The 20,676-nt window shown below is 38.4% G+C and overlaps 1 protein-coding gene across 1 annotated transcript in view; it reads right to left on the reverse strand.

Moving 5' to 3' along the window:
* The window catches only part of LOC117283223 (palladin-like), a 343,850-nt gene that overhangs the window by 50,976 nt on the left and 272,198 nt on the right, over nt 1–20,676 (reverse strand). The window lies entirely within an intron of this gene.

A 20,676-nucleotide genomic window follows, 5' to 3' on the forward strand; every position in this document is an offset into this window, starting at 1 on the left:
GCTGAGCTAAATCCGCCAGTCTGAGGGTTCACAGAACTCCACTCACCACATGGCTGGGTTATTTTTATGTCAGCAAAGAAGTCACATAGAGCCGGGCATGGTGGCACACGTCGGTGGACCCAGCATTGGGGGCGGCACTGAAGCAGGACATCACAAATTTATGTCCAGCCTGCCACATTTAGCGATGTAGCAAGACAGGGGCTCAAAATAAGCACTTAAAAAGGGGTCAGGGATGCAGCTCAGTTCTGTCTTACATTCATTCCCCACTCCATCCCCCAAAGTGAAGTACAGAAACTCAAAGGGAGGTTCAAAGATTCAGAGACATCTCAACTGGTGACAGCATGGCACTCTCCTTGAATTCCTAAGGAAGTGCACACCCGGCTGGCACTGTCAGGGGTCCTGACCCGTAGGGAGAGTAGGTTCCATTGGCTGGTTCAAAATAAGAGTCCTGGCGGGCTGCGCAGCCGGCCGAGCAGAGGAGGGAGGCGTGGCTGGGCCTGGGAAGCAGCCCCCAGGTTGGCGGGGTCCCCCGCCCCCTTCTCCTAACCGCGTCCCGCCCTTTGCAGCTTTCTGATCGCACGCACTCCCCTTCCTGGAGGCAGTCAAGTTATAAATCGGGCTTCCCCAGAGCTTTCGCGGGGAAAATGGATAACAGGAAAGAATTTTTCACTTTTCTGAGCCAATAGGGATGTTGGCTGCATGTTAGGGATGATGCTATCTTTTACAGACTTAAAAGGGGTGGGCAGAATAAATGCGACCCCGGGGCGGGGTAGGAGAAAGGAAGGAGAACCTTGGAAAGAATGGGAACAGCATTAAAGAATCAAATTGTGGGGCTGGGGTTGGGGTGACAGACGTGCAGGTCTGTGTAAAATAGTTGTGGAACACAAGTCCTGTCATGCCTGGAGTGGTGGCACAGGGCTGGGATCCCAGCGCTCTGGGAGACTGAGGCAGGAGGGCTGAGTCCAGTCAGCACAACTCAGCAATTTAGCGAGACCCTGTCTCAAAATAAAAAAAATGGGAAAAAAGCGTGGGGAGCTGGGATGTAGCTCAGTGAGATGGCTCTGGTTCAATCTTAAGTACACCTCCCCCTTAAAAAAGAAAAGAAAAGAAAAGAAGAACAGGAAAAAAGATCAGCCTGTAGGGTTTCTTTTCTAAGGAAGGAAAAGGATAACTTCTTGATTTCCTTTAGTCACTTTACTGTGTTCTGTGTAACAGTGAGTAAGGAGGCCTTGGACTCAGAGGCATGTTGCGCTATGCATTGTTTTCTGTCCTAAGCTACTCTCAGCCCTGAGTCACTAGTCCTAAACTTCTAGGCAGGCGAGCCCTAGAAATGTATTTAAGGAGACAATGCGTTCGTAAATTCCAGAGTTAATTTCTTCTGTACAAAATGTCACCGAGTACAGATTCAGCTCTAACTGCAGATCTCCAACTTTTCCTTTCACCCGCTCAGCTCAGAATACCCTGGCTCTGTGTATGCAGTAACCCTCTAGAAGCTGGGTTAGCACACCGTATCCCAGTTGTTTCTCTTGCGGGGAGGGCAGGTTTCATAACTGGGATTTTTATTAGTGCATGTTTGCAGTATGTAATGATTGCATTCTTTGTGGGGCACTGCTGCAGGTACATGACACACCCTAATTACTTTTAAAAAGTAACCCCCTTTATCCTCTTTTCATTGGACAAAGACTTATCTCCCTAGTTCCTATTATCTTCTGACTTGCTCTTTTTTAAGATTTTGAGTTTGTCAAATAAGAGAAACGATGCAATATTTAAACATGTATGTTGGTTTATTTCACATAACATCATAGTCTCAAGATGAATCCATTTTCCTACAAATGACTCAGGTTTATCCTTCTTTGTGGCAGAATAGTACTCCATTGTGTGTAAGTACAACATTTTCTTTATATTTATTCACCTGTTGATTGACATATGGGCTGCTTCCGAGTTTTAGCTATTATGAACTGTGCTGCTATAAGCATAGGTATGCATATATCACTAGAATATGATGGATTTAACTCTTTGGAGAAGATACCTAGAAGGGGAATAGCTGGATTGAAAGGAATTTCTAGTTATAGTGTTTTGATGAATCTCCATATTAATTTTAACAATGGTTATACTAATTTACATTCCCATCAACAATGTAGAAGGGTTCCTTTTTCCTCCCATAGCCTCATGAGGATTTGTTATTTTTTGATTCTGTGATGAGTTTTTGATTCTTTCAAGGGTAAGATGGAATATCAGTGTTGTTTTAATTTGCGTTTCTCTAATATCCCTCGATGTTGGACATTTCATCATGTATTTTTGGCCATCTGTACTTCTTCTGAGAAGTGTCTATTCATTTCAATTGCCCATTTTATCGGGTCTTTTATTTTGAGCATCTAATTTTTTTTTTAACTTCTTTATAGTCTAGATTTTAGTCCCCTGTCTAAAGAATAGCTGGCAATTTTTTCCCCATTCTGTAGGTTATCTTGTCGCTCTGTTGGTTTTTTCCTCTGCTGTGTATGAGTTATTTCTGCCTTGTTTCTCATGCCAGAGTGTGTGTTCCTTGACCACTGGGACCAAATCTTTTATACACAATAAGCTGTCAATGGATTGAATGAATCAAAATACCTTACATTTGTTCAACTTGTTATTATACCAGGCTGTTTCTATGAAGAGATCAGTAGGTAAATGCCAATAAGGGGTCCCTAAATTTGAGTAGCAACTAGAACACTAGTTTAAATGGTCTAGTAATTTTATTCCTATCTTCATGATTGATATTAACAGTAGAGTTTCTAGGTTCACAGTCCTAGGACAAGTTCATATTTTTATTTCTCACACCTCTCTACACAAAGACAGAAGTATCATTATGGGTTCTAGATAAAAATGATGTCTATAAAATATTCAAACAATAAGCCAAAAGTCAATGTCTTCTTGTAATTATATTCCCAGAGATAAACGTTAATTACTTACATATACTTTTCCAGACATTTGTGTGTGTTTAAATATATACTTAAAACACAGATTAGATCATTGTTTACATCTAATTCTGGAACCTCGTTTTTTTAAAAAAAATCTAACCAATACTGCAATTGTCTTCCTAGGTGTGAGACAGGGAATTATCACTTTCAGTTTCTGAGAGGAGAATAGCTCAAAGTCTTTAATGGCCTGAGGAAAAATGTTTTAAAAAGTGAAAACTCAAAAATTCCACTATTTAATTTTACCTTTCATTGAATTCGTAGCTTGTTCATTCCCACATCAGATGGCCACGAGGGACAGCAGTCAGGACATTACTTCGCCTATCTCAGTGTGTTCTCACCGACTATGGGAGACACCGAAGGCAGTGATCAGGACTGATGGTCCATGTCATTAACTCTGAAGCTTTCTTGTTTCGACAACAATGGGATCGATTCTTCTGGTGAACTCTTAAATCACAGTTCTTAAATTTGTGATTTGATGATACAAGCACAGAATCCATAAGCAGATAAGTATCAGTTACCAGCCATGGGATAGGGGTTGTAGTGGGAAACAGACTAGGAGGGCTGATTAAGCCAGAAATCATCCTTTACTCTCCAGGGGCAGCAGGAGGATCCATTACATCTGCCTCTCTGTGTCTGCCTTATTCTAACTGTAGGTGCTAGCCAGGAAGCATTGATGTGGAACAGCTTTCAGTGCAAAACACTGACTACTTTAATGTCTTCAACTTTAAGGATTTTATGCATGAAGTGTGGGAGGTATGGATGCATTTTAGCAATCACCTTGGACAAGTCCCAGAATTGCTAAAACCGGGATCAGTAGAAGCAATGATGAGAATTTCTGCCAAGTTTGAAAAAAAGTTCTGTTATCCTCCTCTGCAAACTGCAGATTCTGATCTACAGCCATCTCTTTAGATATTTTTTTTCATTCTCGCTTAACTAAAATTTAAGCCTTCTGCAGCTTTAAGGTAAGATGAAAGGGAGAGAGGAAAACACAATGAAATTTTATTTCCCTGGAGCTGCCTTTGAGGAATTCCCTCTGGCCTCCCTGCACGTGTTTGACCAAGCATCTGCTTTAGAGCTTCCACCTCACACGTCTCTCAGCACACTTTAGCTCACAGATCTGTGGTTTCCAATACATTTAATTTGGGATAAGGCATTTTGCACCATTTCAGTGTGGACCAGGAGAAATGAGCATTCAGGTCATTTGCTCATTCTTGCTTTCACATTTGCGCAAATGGCAGCAGTGAAATATAGATGATTAAAACTGAACGAACAACAAAACAGAACTAAAAAGTAAGTGGTACTCAGTAAGGAAGATCTTGGCAGTGAAGCCTAATCTCAGTTCACATAACCCTATGTAATCGTGTATAAGTTTATACATACATTGAACTTATGTAGTTACATGTGCAAAACTTATGGCAGGTATTATAACCATCTGTCTTACAAATATTCAGCATAGGTAATAATGTTTCATAAAGTGGATATTATTAGTAAATCAAATAAATGTCTTCTCATCAATATCTATTAGAAAAACCACTACCAGAAATCTACACTGCCTAACCACGATTTTCAAGCTTAAAAATTAAAGCCAAAAATCTACATTTTCATTGTTTCCATTCACATGAAGGAGCAAAAGACTATTACTACGTTTTTGGGCATTTCATTAAAAATAATATTTTATGGAAATTACAAAAACTTGAAACTTTCTCAGTTTTTTTGGCTTCTGGGATAGCACACATTCTATGAGATAGTTCTATACATTTCTTCAGTGTGATCAAAAGTTTGTAAAAATAGATATTCTGATACTAATTCAGCATCAGAGTCTATTTCCATTCACTTCTGGTGTTTTGATATTATTATTATATATTTTTTTTGGTACCAGGGATCAAACTCAGGACCTTGCACTTGCCAGGCAGGTGGTAGAACCACTGAGGTAAATCCCCGTCTTGATATTATTTTTTAAATCTTGTTGGTTTGGTTCTTGCTGCATTTTCAAAAATTACAAAATCCTGGCTCAGTGGCCCATTGGTTCTTTTGCAGATAATGTAAGGGCTGCCAACCACCAGCAAAGAAGAAAAAGACTAAGCAAATAGTATCTTTTGATAATGGTTCCAACTATTATTTTTAATGTTGCTGGGAGTAAAATGTTCAAGATCAACTTTTATCCCTCTCAGTAAAAAAAAAAAAAAAAGCAAGCCTCTCAAAAAACTCATAAACCACTTTGAATTTGAATTCTGTAACATTTTATATATATAAACATTTATAAATCAACATTTTATGAGTTGCATTTGTTTCCATATTAACAGCTACACGATATTTTATCAAAAAGAAAAAGAAACATTTAAAACAATCAAAATGTGAGTTTTCTAAAGAGACTGAGCCCTGAGCACTATTTGATCATGAGTCCAAACTATGGGGGGAGAAGGGAAAAGGCAAACCTCCAAGTACAACCCATCCTTTCAACATAAAAGCAAGTTAATGTGATCCTTTGTCTAAGATAATGTTCTGGTGCTTTGATTTGTACATAACTTTTTATGAAGAGTAAGGAGAAAGGATAAAGAGGGGATATGGGTCTGTTTGGAATTGTGCAGATGCGACTGGGCCCCAGTGGACATAAAATCCTGTGTAAGAAGGAGCAAAGGAGAGCAGGTCTGCAGTTGTGAAATGTCAAGAAAGATCATTTTCTGGAAAACTAAAGGACAGTTTGAGCTTGTGAGACCAAAGTAACCTTGAGCTTCCAAAAACGACCCTAGGGATCTCAAGAAATCAGAGGTAATAGGAGCTGAAGAGATCTTCTAGTGGGTGGATGTCCTAATAGGGCGTGGGCCTTGGCACCAGGCTGAGTGGGATCAGCCATAGGCTGTTTCCATGACCTTGAACTTTTCAGAGATGTGTTTTCTCAGTAAAGTGAAGGTAAAGGTACTGACCCCGACTCAGCTGCTGCCTATGTGATGCCCAATGTAATGTGTATTTGTTACACTCTGGGTAGTGCTTGGCAGTGGGGTGCTTTTCTTTCCCATTTTAATCTCAGGAACTTTTTTGAGTGTTTAAAAAATAATAATCTGACCTTGACTTGAGCCAACACTGCATCTGTCATTTGCCATTCATTCTCCTGATTTATCTGACCATACAAACCAAGAGGAAAAGCGCTGTTACCATCATTCTTCCTAGGTAGGACAGGAGGATAAGATACTTTACCTAAGGACACAGGGCTGCTGAGCAGAAGAACTGTGATGCTAATCATGAACTCTGGAGACCAAACTCTAGGGTACAGAAATTTGAGGTAAAAAGTGCATATGTATGGGAAAATCATCAAAAATCCAGAGATTAGAATCTCTGTCAGCAAATCAGCATTTCGTCATTGCAAAGCTGTGTGCTTGGCCTGAAATAGTTAAGCAGCTTCCTGCTTGATTCACAGAAGGGCCTGACTCATTATTGAGTATCTTTTCCAAATCAAGTGAGTTCTGCTGGCTGTGATGGGATCATCCACAGACTCCACGTGGATTACTGGAGAAGCACAGTGATAAGTAGGAATTTGCCTTTTTACGTGACTCCCCTGAGTAAATGATAAAATATGTCTAACTTTATCCTACATAAGATAAACCTTAAGCTGTTATCTTATAAACGTGATGAGTAGTAATAGACAAATATGGCACCATCAGGTTAGGAATACACATTTTATGTTAATCCCAAAGGCAGTTCATGAATCATGGGTGAGATAATGCATAATATTTTTAGTTGACTCTCTTAAAAGTTACTTCTGGTGACACTATAACAAGGAATCTATGCTATATTTCATATAAACTCTTGAGCCCTTAGAAAACATACAGATCAACCACAGTACCATTACGGCTCCCAGACATACAGGAAATAAAAACAGTCCTGTAAGAGAGCTGCTCCGGGTGTCCAGTACATTTGTCAGAATGAAGTCAAGGCAGAGGAAACCATGGAGTCCAGCAGGCTATATGAAAGGGCTGTGTTTATAGGAAGGATGGAATTGCCCCAGCAGAGGTTATCCCCTTATCCCCAGAGTGGGTTTTTGATAAGAGGATATTTTGGGATGACTCCCTCTTTCCTCTCTCTCTCTCTCTCTCTCTCTCTCTCTCTCTCTCTCTCTCTCTCTCTCTCTTCTTTCTACCTTCCACCATGGGATGTCCCAGCAAAAAGGCTCTCGCCAGATGCTATTCCCTTGACCTTGGACTTTCCAGCCTCTAAGAGTAGGAGAAATATTTCTTGTCTTTGCTAATTACAAGGAGGTCTGTGGTATTCTGTTATAACACCACAAAATGAACTAAAACATCCTTCACATCTTAAACTTGAGGCTCCATGCTCTTGAACTAATGAACTAATCCTATGGGTCAAAGTAATGAGATTATATTATCTAAAGTACTTTGTTTTTCTTATCAAGGAAATGCATTAAAGATTTTTTTAGCAAAGGTATCCAACTGCTAAGCGAATTGTTGAGATTGTTTCATAGTTTATGTTTTTGACAAAATAAAGTATACAAACCTAGATTCCATTATGGAAAGGGGATAAGAAATGAGAGAGGAAGAGGAAAGTAAAACATACTAATTAAGTTTTCTTTAAAAGTAGAAATTTAATGGATACGCTGTAAATTGGAAAATTCCCTGAATGTAGACCATAGGAATGTAGGAGAATAGGAAGAAATATTTAGTAACCTTATCAGTTTAAGAAATAAACTTAGTTGATAATGATTTTTGTGATGTGCAATTAAAACAACTTAATAATATTGTTACTCTTGGTTACAGGCCCAGTATGTGAGTTGTACTAGGATACTGTTGATAAAATGGAGTGTTAGATTCCAAGAAAAGAAAATAAGAATTGTATCTAAGGTTTCAATAAATATAAAAATAATTGGCATTGTCCCAAAGAATTGTTATTAATCTTATATCAATATATCATAATTGTCTATTTGCTTTTATTAACTTTATAATGAAAAGATTTTTAAGAAATTTGGTCAACTTATAGGATACTGTGAGATTCTTCAAATTAAATTTGGTTCAATCTGATATGTTCAAAGAAAAATTAGAGGCCTAAAATATTTGCAAATAGCTATTTATTTTACAATATATAATGAATTTTAATGAAATGTAGCTCATAAATAGAGTTCAAAGAGAAAAGAGAAAGATTAGGAAAATAAAGTTTCCAAAGTGAAAAAAAAAAAAAAAAAAAAAGGAATACCAGCAACCATAAACAGACTAAATGAAGTCCCCTTTCTTGGAAAAGCAAGCTCTCTGCAGATTATATCTCAATTTTTCCAGAAAGCTTCACTGAGATTAGTTTGTTGGCCACAGATATGTGCCTGTGTTAGCCCATGGTTGCAGGTGGTTCATTAGCTTATAGGTGGTGACATTATGATCATTTGTGGGTAGTACAAGTAGAAGCTTGACATAGCTTTGTCACTGTTCCTTTGTTTGTCCTCTTTGTGACACTTAATGAAACTGTGTATCCCAGCAATGAATCAACTGGCCTGATAAAAATGATCCTTTCAAGTTGGCTCCATTGTAGAGAATCCTAGCAGCATAGAGGAATTAATTTTGGATTCTGTCACCCAACTTCATGGTCATCACCCTATGACCCAAGGGCCCCGTGTGAGCAGCTCCTGTAGTTGTGGTTGGGGGTTCCTGCCAGCATGTCCAGGCCAAGTGGGGTTACTTGATCAGTGATCCTGGGCTTCCTATTGCTCAGAGAAGAGCATCAAGAAATGTATAAGAAAGAAGCTAAATCTCTGAAGCATTTAGTAATGTTCTTTATAAGGGTAAAAGACAGACAAGGGTTTTGTGAAATGCTTTTGTTCATTTGTCAGGGCTGATTTATACTTTAGACACAGTGGGCATAGCAGTAAGGGCCCAAATACTTTCAGCAGCCCACAAAAAACTTTTAGTCATCTTTAAACTTACAGAAATATATGAATATAACATTGATATGATATGTTATAATGAACCCAAACTGGATTATAGTCATCTGTATATTAGTACAACCATCACACATAATTCTAGTATTTTTAATGGAGAAAGGGACTCACAAAGACAAAAGTGCCCAAGGCTCATGAAAGCCATAATAAAGCTTTCATCTTAGGTATCCCATGTTTGTCTGAACCTTTGACCGATTTTCCTTCCAGTAAGTATAAAGACAAGCTGTCCCATCCACTCTCTGTTCATGGCTGTGTTCTATGTGAAACCAAATCAGTAGGTGTCACACGTTCTTAAAGGAAAACGTGGATCTGTATTCTGAAGCTCTTTATAATCGAAGAGAGGAGGGGAAAAAAATCAACTGTTAACAACAGGTGCCTTGCAGTTGTTCATTCATTTGGACATTTCTTTTATGAGTTAATTACTCATAACTCCCTTGTGAATAATCTTCACATCTGGGAAAATAAAGCTGCCCACTGAAAGTGAATTACTAGAGCGTAGGTGAAACACAATAGATAATTCATTTGGATACCCTTAAAAGGCTGAACAAAAGTCCCTGAAGCACTTAGAAGTTGGGCTTCATGTCTGAAGGGTGAGGTGGCACCGATTAAAGGCTGCAACCTGGGAATGTGTGGCTTGAGTTCAGCAGCCAGCTCCTGCTACTTCCTTGGGTCGCCTACTCTGTGATTTACATAGCCACCGCCTCTCCCAGAGCTCTCCATTGGTCCAATAACTCAGGCCATATCTGTGAAATACTCTTCACTTGTTACATGTGTAAAGATTTTCTTTTCAATTTGCTTGCTTGTGAAAGCAAAGCACACAAAACTCTATTTGGCAAAACAAATCCTAAGCTTGATTTATTAGTATCATCTGCGTATTCAGACTATAAATACACTAGAAGAGTCCATCAAGTCCTGAGACCTTCCAGAAATGAAGTCTCATCTGCTCAGTTGAAGGGTTGGATGGTTTGATCTCTGAAATTCTCTGCAGCTGAATGACAATGAGACCAGGCCCAAAGCCAGCCCACCCTGACAAGGTGGGTGTACAGCTCCTGCAGCAACCCATCAAATGGATGATAAAGTACTCCACAGAGCAGTGATCTTCAACAGCAGTCCATTGAGAGATGAGAAAAAAGCACTAAAATGTTTCTTTGTGCTTATATTTATGTCAGCTTTTGATTTTTCTACCTTTGTGTGTATTTTTATATGCATAACATATATGAACATATACCTACACACATATACATAGATAAATACACAAGATATTTTAGTACAGGGAATGTCCAAAATCTTAAAGTCCATGGTATTAAGGTAAGATGAAAGGTGCAGAGAACAAATATGTCATTCTTCGGTGGAAGACTTAGGAATTCCAATTCGGGTTTCATCTTTAGCACTATTTGCTTTATAGACATCTTTTTAAAAAAAATTTTTTTAAATTTTAAATTGAATTTATTGGTACATTCTAGGTAGACGGTACAGTTACATTCATTACTGGGATCTTGTACGTTTACTTGCCAGGTCTTGCTTCTCATGTTTTCCCTTTGTAAGCAAGTCAGTCTATTTTCTAATTTGGGGAGAGGGATAGATACATAATAGCTTAAGGTCATTCCTTCACCATTCCCTTATGTGCAGTTCAACAGAATACCCTGGATCAGATGAAGACAGGAGAAAATTTTAGCAAAGGCTGACAGCTGGGACTCCACCCCAATCTTGTAAGTGACAGAGTCCACTTTCTGAGTATAGCTTTATGTCTGATATGTTTGGAGCTTGGATGTTGTGGGTCAGCATAGCATTAGACTTGTGAAATCTTTTTTTCCAACTGATGTTCCAGGACTCAGACACAGAGTCACCCCTTACTTCACAACTCTAGCTGAGATCCTCCTTTAATAAGTAAAAGTAGCATCCACAGACAAAAGTGTATATTCTAAAATCTATTTGTCTGTCCGCCAAATTTTAATTATGCAGTCACTCATTGGAGCTGATCTGTAACTAGCATTCTCACATTCAAACTGACAAATTACTACTTGGATACCATCATTTTATTTTCTCAATTAAATGTGAAAGTCCACCTTGTGCCTTTGATCATTTTAAAGAGAATCACCATCTACTTGAGATACTTTAAAAGTATTCTCAGATGCTTTCACTGAACACCTACTGAAGTAATGCAATTTCACGTTGAGGGAGCTTGTGCTTTGGTTCTGACTCCCCCCATCTTTATGACTTGGAAGGTGCGTGACTTTGAGCAAGTTATTTATTATTTCTGTGTCTCATTTTCATTCTCTGGTAAAACAGAATCAATTCCTGCACACCTCATGGATTGCTGCAAGGATTAAATAAGATGTGATAAAATATTTAGCAGAGTGTAACATGGCATTACAGCCAGTAAGCCTAGCAATTGCCATTGTTATTACAAAAAAACGTAGACATAGCCCTTAAGTTGTTGAATTCTAAATAGCTACCTGGATGAAGGAAACCATTAAAGTGTCACCTAACTCAAGAATTTGGACTGTCTCACATTCCTTCACATTCTTGGTCTGTCCAAACAAGACTGATGGAGGTGCTAGGTGAGTTCACCACAGGAAGCAAAAAGAGGGAAGGGCAATTAAGAAAAATATTCATCAGGAATTTGAATACTCTACGCAACATAAGCATGACTCTGCCATTAGCTCACTGAGATCTTGCACAATCCACTTAAGTCTTGGGTTTTATTTCAAATCTGCTCTATAGGGGTTTGGATGTGATGACATTTAACATTTCTATAATTACTAAACAGTTATTGCAAAAATAATAACTTCACCATGGGGAATTCTATGAAGATATGTTTATGTATTTCTTTGCATCTCCTCTGTGTATTTGGATACCTCTGGCTATTCGTAAATAATTTGTACATTGTTGTGAATCTTAATTTTCCTGTGTAAAAGGAATAATTCAAATGAGCCAATTAATATTCAATGTTTTCTAACCCCTTGGAAGTCTTTATAGTTACTCCCTGTCATAGAAGGATCATCAAAATTTGTGCCTTTTAAGATTACATGAATTTTGCATTTTCAGATGAACTGTTCTGAGAACAGAGATTAGAATTCTGAGGTCTTAATGCCAAGATCTGCTACCAAAAGCACTCAGCACTTTGAAAAGGAAAGGGATCCTTGTGCTCGCTCTCTGCATCTTCTTGTTAAATTGGGGCTCACCTGGTGAGGGCATTTAACCCTGGATCAACTCTGTCCATCTCTGACTTCTTTACGTTATTCAGAGCTACGACAGAAAGATCACAGAGAAATGGTCCTGGAGTGACTTTTGTTTTTTGGTTACTATTTTTCTATCAAAGAACTACAACTAGCTTTGCTGTTTTCAAATAACTGATTCACCAAGTCAGTAAGGAAAGCTGCTCTACAAATCAGTCTGTTATAATATCATTAATCACACAAATGGAACCTTGTGACTTGTATTTGCTGTGTAGATAATTATACTATAAATCCTTAAGTTTTTTCTTAGTCTGAAAATTTCCTGTTGCCTGCTAGCTTTTTCATTCTTTTTAAAAAATGTACTTATTATGGAAACATTCAAATAATGAAAACAAAAAGTGTACCCTTGCCTATGAAACACTAAAACTATTACTTTTTCCAGTTTTTAAAGCATAGCTATTCCAACAGTGTGCAATTTTACAAGATAGCTCTTGGCATGATTGCATCATTTATCATAATATTTTTGCCTTCAGAATTTTAATCAACACTAGTCTTCATTGGTGTGTCATATTCCACTGATTGAGGGAAGAGAGTTAACATTTATAGTCTATATTTTTGGCTTCTAGCTTTTTGTTGAAATTGTAAAAAATTAAATTAGATGATGCTGAACATTTTCAGGTGTATACATTTTGTCTTCTTTTGAATTACTTCTTCTGGGCAAATACTGGAAAGTGTAATTTTGGGATCAAATATTATTTTATAGTTCCTGACATCTATTGCTAAACTTTTTTTTTAAGTAACATTTTCTTATTTATTTACTTGTTTGTTTATTTGTTTAAAAGATAGAATATTGGTATTAGTTCAGGCTGGCCTTCAACTTGCTATGTAGCCCAGGCTGGCCTCAAACTCACAGCAATCCCCTTTACTCAGCCTCCCTAGTTCTGAGATTATAGGAGTGCACCACTACACTCGGTTGGTAAACTATTTAAAAATTGGGTCAGTTTGTGAGCATTGCCAGGCTGCAGTTTGACCATCAAAAACTGTGAGCATAAGACTGTGCCATTTTAATTTTCAATATTTTGTTAGTGATGATAATCATCTCCATATAAGCCTGATATTTTCCAGAAGTGATAAAAGTAGCATGTTAAGTAGTTTGTATTTAAATTTAAGGGGAGATGTGCTGTTGGAAGCAGAGTGTACTGTGCTCTAAAGTCATCTAAATGCAGGAGTGGATCCTTGGGTGCTTTTTTGCTCTCGGGTCAGCTCTCTGCCAGACTCTTGTATTTACCACTAGGCAGTTTTCTAGTAGCTTCTGATTCAAGTGTGGGTGGTCCAATTGTGTAGCTGGCGTGGGAACAGAAGGGTAGATCTGTTCACTTTCCTGTCTTAAAGTTGCCAACAATTCAGTCATTGAGGATTTTTAAAGTTCTGACCCAGGATCAATACCCATATTTATTTAACTAGCTCTGGACATAAATAAGTATTTTAGTTAACAGAAAAAAATCTCAATGTTGGTTTTGTAACAGACATGAACACACACATACACACACGAAAACAGAAAAGATAAATTATGTCCAGGAGTATTTTGAAATACTTCTAAATCTCTGTCCCATTCCACCCACACTATAAAAAAGTGTAAAAATAAAAAAAAATCACTGTTGACCCATGTTATTAGCAGCAAATATTTACCACTTTGGGGAGTCTGGAAGATGGCACTGAGAAAGGTGTGGATGCTCACAGCTTCTCTGTGTATCTGCCTCCTTTTCTGTCTTTTTCAGTAACTATTAATTAGGCACTGTGTCTAGGCATTTAACTGATTTGTAAAGACAGAAGAATTTTCCTGAAGAATAAGATTATAATTCAGTCTTCAGGATATGTCTGAAAATGGCTTTCAAAATATTTTTGATGGTTCTTGGAAACTTCTATCATCCATAGTTAAAAGTTCCATGCAATATACATAGAAGGGAAACTATGCCATTCTAATGTACAACTGGTGTTTTTTTGTGTTTAACAAGAGAATGCTTATTATTTCAGCTGCCACTAATAGAGTATCTAAACATCTCTGCAGACACATATCTAACAGAAAGGGCTAGATACAATTTGTATTTCTTACTCCCATTTAAAGACTACAGATATTATTTTCCCTGTAGATTTTATGTCAACAAGTAAAACAAAACTCATGTGCCATTCTGCTTTGCTTATTTTTACTCTCTTGGATTGCTTTGAATCTCTGACACACTTCTATTCTGAAATACTTCAGTACTGACTTCCTTATTTGGTTGCTGGAACTGCTCTTTGTCTTGTTCAAACATTCTGCTAAGCTTGCAGCCTCCCTTCACTCCCCCTCCTAGCCCTTTCCCACAGCTCCCCCCAGTACACACACACACACACACACACACACACACACACACACGCACACGTGAGCACACATGGCTGCCTTTAACAGGTCACTGAGTCATCCTCCCCTGTCATTCACAAGCCAATCACCCATCACTGATGCCCATTTAAGGACTACCTTTGGAAGCCAGACAGGACCAGAGAGTTTCAACTCTTTGGAAAGATTGCTCTATTGCATACACTTGAAGTTACCACAGAGCATGTGTTTGCACAGATGTCCTCCTCATATGGTAGAGAGAAGACGAAGAAGAAGAAGAGGAAGAGGAGGAAGAGGAAGAGGAAGCAACAACAACAAAATACACTCCAAAACAAAACTCCACACTGCTTATTTAGTGGTTACTTTATTCATCCTCAGTGTTTTGGCACTTAGGAATTGGCTGACAGTGTGATTTTGTTTAGTTTTCAACTCTCTCCATTCTATGGCCCATGCCAAATATTGTAATCTGGTATTTAAAGGAAATATATAACATAGGCCTAAATGGATTCACACAACACAGAAGCTCTGTGTTCCTAAGTGAAGTGCACAGTTTCAATAAATGTTGTTCCCTTTGGTCTCAGGAGTTGAAAACAGCCAGACATTTGAAGTGCTTAAGGTGAATTTCTGGTTTCTCTGCTCAGAAGTGGATGCAGAAAGCTCAGCTCTCTGCATTCCCTATTTAAGAAAAGCTGCCACATCCCCATCCTATAAAACAGAGCAGTGTTTTCTTACATGTAAACAACTGAGAAATTCCTTGGACAAGCACATAGCCTTTTGGTTCTTGGAAGAAAGTGGATGGTGGTATTATGTCAAATAAACACATCATCCACGCTCCAAAGGGAAACCTGAAACAATAAGCTGAACAAAGCAGTTTTCAAGAGTTTAATCCTTCTGCAATTAGCTCTTGTCTAACTCTACTGAAAAATTATGAACGAGTTGTTTTTAACAAAAGAAAATGCCCTTACGTGATTAAATTGCCACAGTTTGTTCCCAGCACTTGCTTTGAAAATGAAGCAGAGCTCATTTCCAGAGGCAAGTAATATAAACATACAGGATATCCTATCACTTAATATTGTTCTCATTTAGTCACAAAATGCTCTATTCCTTCCTTTGTACATTGTGCTAATTACTGGAGCCCTGTGATTTCAGGCACTAGGTTAGATGTTTCAACCTGATCACTGCAAGCAGACCAAATTCTATAGAAAGCTCCTCCCTGCCTTGTTACTACTGAGTCAACTTTGCTTGTGTTCACCGTGGTGACCAATATAGAAACAGCATTCAGCTTACAAAATTCCCAAAGTGTATTACCCTCTTTTATTTAGGGCAGTTGTAGCCTAGCTTGAACAAATTCTTATTAGGAGAAGACTCAAATCCTTCTTGCACATAGGCAGGGGACAGATTACAAATACACTTTCCATTGGTTGTAACTTCAATGTGGATGGGCATTACAACATGGCAATGTGGGTTTAAAACATGTTTAGATTGTAGTGCACATGGGAGTGGTAAATTTTTGCACACTGCTGTATTTAATTCTATCATAGGAACAGCAAGCAGTTCTGCTGAAAGAAAGTGATGGCAACCTATACCTGGAATATTGAAACACAGTTGTATGCACATGTGCATGAAAAATGAAAAATCAAAGCCCTTCTGACTTTTTTTACATTAATATTGACATTTGCTCATTCATCTTGTTTTGAGTGGCAGCCATCATTAACAGATTTAATATTTCCCTGTTTTACGGGAGAAGAACAAGTTGGAAAAAAACTGTCACTGCTCACTTTGAGCCTGGTGTCCTGGCTCTGGGGAACATCCCCAGAGAGCAGCTGGCATCAAGAAACCGGTCCAAGACTGGGCATAGAGACCTGCATTCTCTTGCCATTTTTCTACAAAGAGCTGTGTCATTTTGAGGGGTTATTTTATCTTCTGAATCATCCTTTCCACATTTATAAAATTCAGGTCTCATTTTAAATCAGAATTTCCAAGTGATTAGGGTTCAATAGTCCAAACAATCTTTTTTCCCCCAGTACTGAATGTTGAGCCCAGGACCTTCACACTGAGCTATAGCCCCACCCTCTTTTAAATTGTTTAAAATTTTGGGACAGTATCTCACCAAGTCACTAAATTGCCCAGGCAGAGCTCACACTTGCTATCCTGCCCTAGCTTCCCAGAATGCTGAGATTATCGGCATGTGCCACCACACCTGGCTTCCAAACAATCTTAACAAAAACTCTATTGCTCAACACAAACCCTGTATGTAATTACTTAAAGGATTTTTTTACCCTGATTTCTGCTTTTTTTTCAGTAGACAAATTAGGTATGTAAATTAAAAGATTAGAAGAAAGATTAGGAACTGGTAGGTTAAAATGATTTTAAATAATTCTATCAAGTCTAAACTCTTCAAATTTCAGAAAGAAAAGGTTACTAGTTTTTAAATTTTTTGGTTGTGGTCATCATATTGATCATTCCTGCATTTGGCCAGAATTTTAGCCTGATTTAGACTCAACATTTTTGAGGCTGGTTCAGAACTTAAAAATGCTGATCAAACCTAACAGGGAGAGACTCTTCCGTGTTGTTGCTGCACATTCTGTCTTCTAAATTCCAAGCTCACTTTAATTTGGTCCTTGCTGTGCCCATCCCCCAGCCCTCCACCCACCCCTGGGCCCAGGGATACCAGTACCGTGAGGTCCAGAGAGAGGTAGATCTCAGAGGTGCAGGCAGGGATTGCGGGGAAGATTTCCGATACCATTATTTGGTCAACCTAATAGCTTTCAAAAAGCTGAAGGAGGGCTGGGGATTTAGCTCAGTGGTTCTGCCGCCTGCCTTGTAAACACAAGGACAGGAGTTCAACCCCCGGTACAAAAAAAAAATGCTGAAGGGATTTGTTTACTGAGAAGTCATAATATTCTGTACATCTAGTTCACCGCTGAGACGGTAAATTGACTATACTGTTCAATTTTTGCTTTGAGTAGAATATAACTACTTTCCTCTGAAGCAGGAGATTATCACAGTGAACCCTTCTTTTATATTCCTTGTGTACCTAGGGAACTTTTTGTGCCTAGGGAACTGTCTGGCATGATGTCGTGAGAAGGGCACTAAGCTGAGAACGTAAAGACAAATTCTGTAATTCCAGTCAAACCAATAATATATTTTCATACTATCACCTCCTTAGCGTCCACAGGCTTGAATCTTTATTGGAGCTACAATTATTTTGAGAAAAAAAAAATTGTCATCTGGATCTTCACACATGAGGTAGGATTCCAGTTTATTATGTTTTTCAAAAGCATTACCTTTTACAAAAGAAAAGAAATCCAGGCTTAAAGAGCTCCAAGGACAGGAGCTTTTCTGCACTAAGCATTCCATCCATTTATTTGCCTTTGGGGAGGTCCCTCACCACTAGGCCCCAAATTCTTTCATACAGCCTGGCATCCAGGCTGGTAAGTGAATGTAGGAGCTGGGAATCAGTGGAGCTGAGAAAGAGGAGGAAGAGGAGCGTGAAGAGGAAAAGAGGGAGAGGTTGGGATCTGCACAATGTGGGGGTTGGGAATTAGTACAACTCTTTATACTCTAGGTTTTGATAGAGAAAGAGGGAAAATGGTTACCATATGCCCCCCCATATTTGTTTCAAATGCAAAAGAAAACACACACGCACACACACACACACATTTCACTCTAAAACTTCAAGTAAACGAGTGTATTTGAAATCTGATTCCTTCCTCATGTTTAACTCTGAACCTAAGCAATCACCAAGGAGGCCTAACTGAGGCTATGCCATGCTCAGAATGTCTTCTTCACCTTGAATAGTCTTCACAACTACTAGAAAGAAATGCAGAAATATCCTCTGAGATGGAAAATCTTCTCAAACCACTGAGCAAGACAGAGAATGTAACTGAAATCGTAACCGGCAATGTGTTGGAAATACATTCTCCAGACATCTGGCCATGACTTAAATTGCCATCCTAGATGATTCCTTGCTAAAATCCCTGCCAAACTCTTTGTTCCATGGACACTGCCCTTCTTGTCTATCCATGCAAATCAGTTGTATTTAACAGATTCTGTGACTAATTAGAAGGCATTTTCATGTACACAATGCCCTGACAAGCCAACCTACGCTAATTACCTTTGGGAAGTGGCAAACAGAAAGCAGGGTATTCTGCAAGTTTTTGCCATCTTATTTCTTGTTGCATCTCTTTGGCTTTTTCTTTATTGTCAAGTAAACCTTCTGAAGCAACTGTATTGCAACCATCTTTCATGTCTCACTCACAAGATCTCCAGCAAGCAGGTTAGATTAGGGCTGTCATCTTTAACTAATATTTCTACTTGATTTTCATGCTTTCATTTCACATCCTTATGTCCAAAGCTGAACACTTCCTTTTCCCTTGGAAGCTCCCGTAATACTCAATTTTTCTGTTTCTCCTCAATTCAATAAACATTTTTGTATACCTACTGGCTAAAATATACTCTCCTGTCTATTAATGACGGAAAGGGTCAAGACATTAATGCTTCTTTCCAAGCAGACATACATAATTCTTATTCAAAATGACTAAGTGCTACTCTAAAAGAAAAGAAAAGGAGTGTATCGAACCCAACATAATAGAATCAAGCCTGAGAGGGTATCCTGGAGAATGTATTTTGGGTGTCACATTATTTTCATATTTCATAGACAAGGAATCCAGGTAATTCTTTCTCTTGTGGATGCACACAATAATTTTTGTTTGTTCGTGTTTTGTTTTTTCCCTTCTAGTACAAAGTTGATATCCTGAAAGAGTCACTATAAATAAATGCTGCCATCCTCCCCTATTCTCCTTAAGCCACCAAATCCCCTCTCATCTCTCAACACCTATTCTACTCAGGAGATTTTTGTCATCTGCCTGAAGATTACTCAGATTTTTTTTTTGTCCTCACTCTCTGTTGTTAGAGAGTATATACTTCCATTTTCTCAAAATAATATCCAGGCTCCAACTTGTAAGCTAAAACATGTCTTACTTTGTCAGCTAAAATGCCTGTAGTCTTAACCTCTCTGCTGAGTTTCAGAAGTATCTTTCCAATCACTTATTAGGCTTGTCCACCAGGATAGCTTCCATCACCTTGAACATAAGATCAACACGGAGCTTTCCTCTGATGTCATTTGAAGTGCTCTGCCAGCTCCCCACTACTTATTACTTGTATTAGTATAATTACATTATAACTTTTCTCTACCCCTCTGTATATCCTAAAACACAAACCCTATTTTAGAACTTCTGTTTCATATATAGGGCTGCCTAGACATCATGATCCCTCACTGAAAATGATAAAACCTATATGATACATTACAAAAATAACTTTCTTAAAGCACTGAAACTGTCAAGAAGTATTTAAGGGACAAATTTAAATAAAGGGGAGAACACAGGGCGGGTAAGAAGAACACTTAAGGCTAATTTACCCTAAGGTATTCCAGAAGGGAGAGAATCAGCTTAGATTTCATAGTGTCTTTCATAGTGTTCATAGACTCCGGCTAGCCTAACGTAACGTGAGGAATCTAACCAAAGACTCCAGGAAGGTTGAGTCCCTTCACCACCAAGGACCCACAGTGCAAGGGTGAAGCCAATATTACAGCTGTTCCTCTTTGGATCACAAAGGAAGTTACCTTGGCATTCAGAAAAGCAGGGAGAAAAAGCATCCTGAGAAACTGAGACTACAGCTTCCGATCATAAAAAGACAAATGAACAACAACCAAGAACAAACAAGCAAACAACTCTCGGCCCTTGAGTTTAGTTTCTAACAGTCCTCCGTTTGATTTCTTTAAACTTCTGGCAGAACAAGCAAATTCAGCAAGACACCTTCACTAAATGCCTTAGGAATTCTCACAACTTTCCAGTGAAATTAATTAATTAAAATCACGAAGGATGCATAGGAATTGGGCACCATGAAAAAAAGAACCAGCAGATATAAGAAAAGAAATAGACCAATGAAAACTTCCAGTAATGAGACTTAGGCATGTGCCATGTTAATATAATACTGTATTTAAAGAAATGACATGATTGTTTTTCATTTCTGGGTTCGAAGGATCTTAGTTGAACCTCAGTGCAAGTGCTTAGAGCCTTTAGCTTATATATTTCATATTAAACTCGTCTGGATGCGCTTTCCTTTAAGTGTCTGCTCAATTCCCAGCACACAGCTCAAAATCTACTTCTCCTGAAGTTTTCTCTACCTCTTAGAAGAAATCAATATATTTCCTCCTTACGTTCTCATAGGCTT

The sequence above is a fragment of the Fukomys damarensis genome, unplaced genomic scaffold (assembly GCF_012274545.1).
Source record: "Fukomys damarensis isolate Sample0158 unplaced genomic scaffold, DMR_v1.0_HiC HiC_scaffold_18, whole genome shotgun sequence".
Classification (NCBI taxonomy): domain Eukaryota; kingdom Metazoa; phylum Chordata; class Mammalia; order Rodentia; family Bathyergidae; genus Fukomys; species Fukomys damarensis.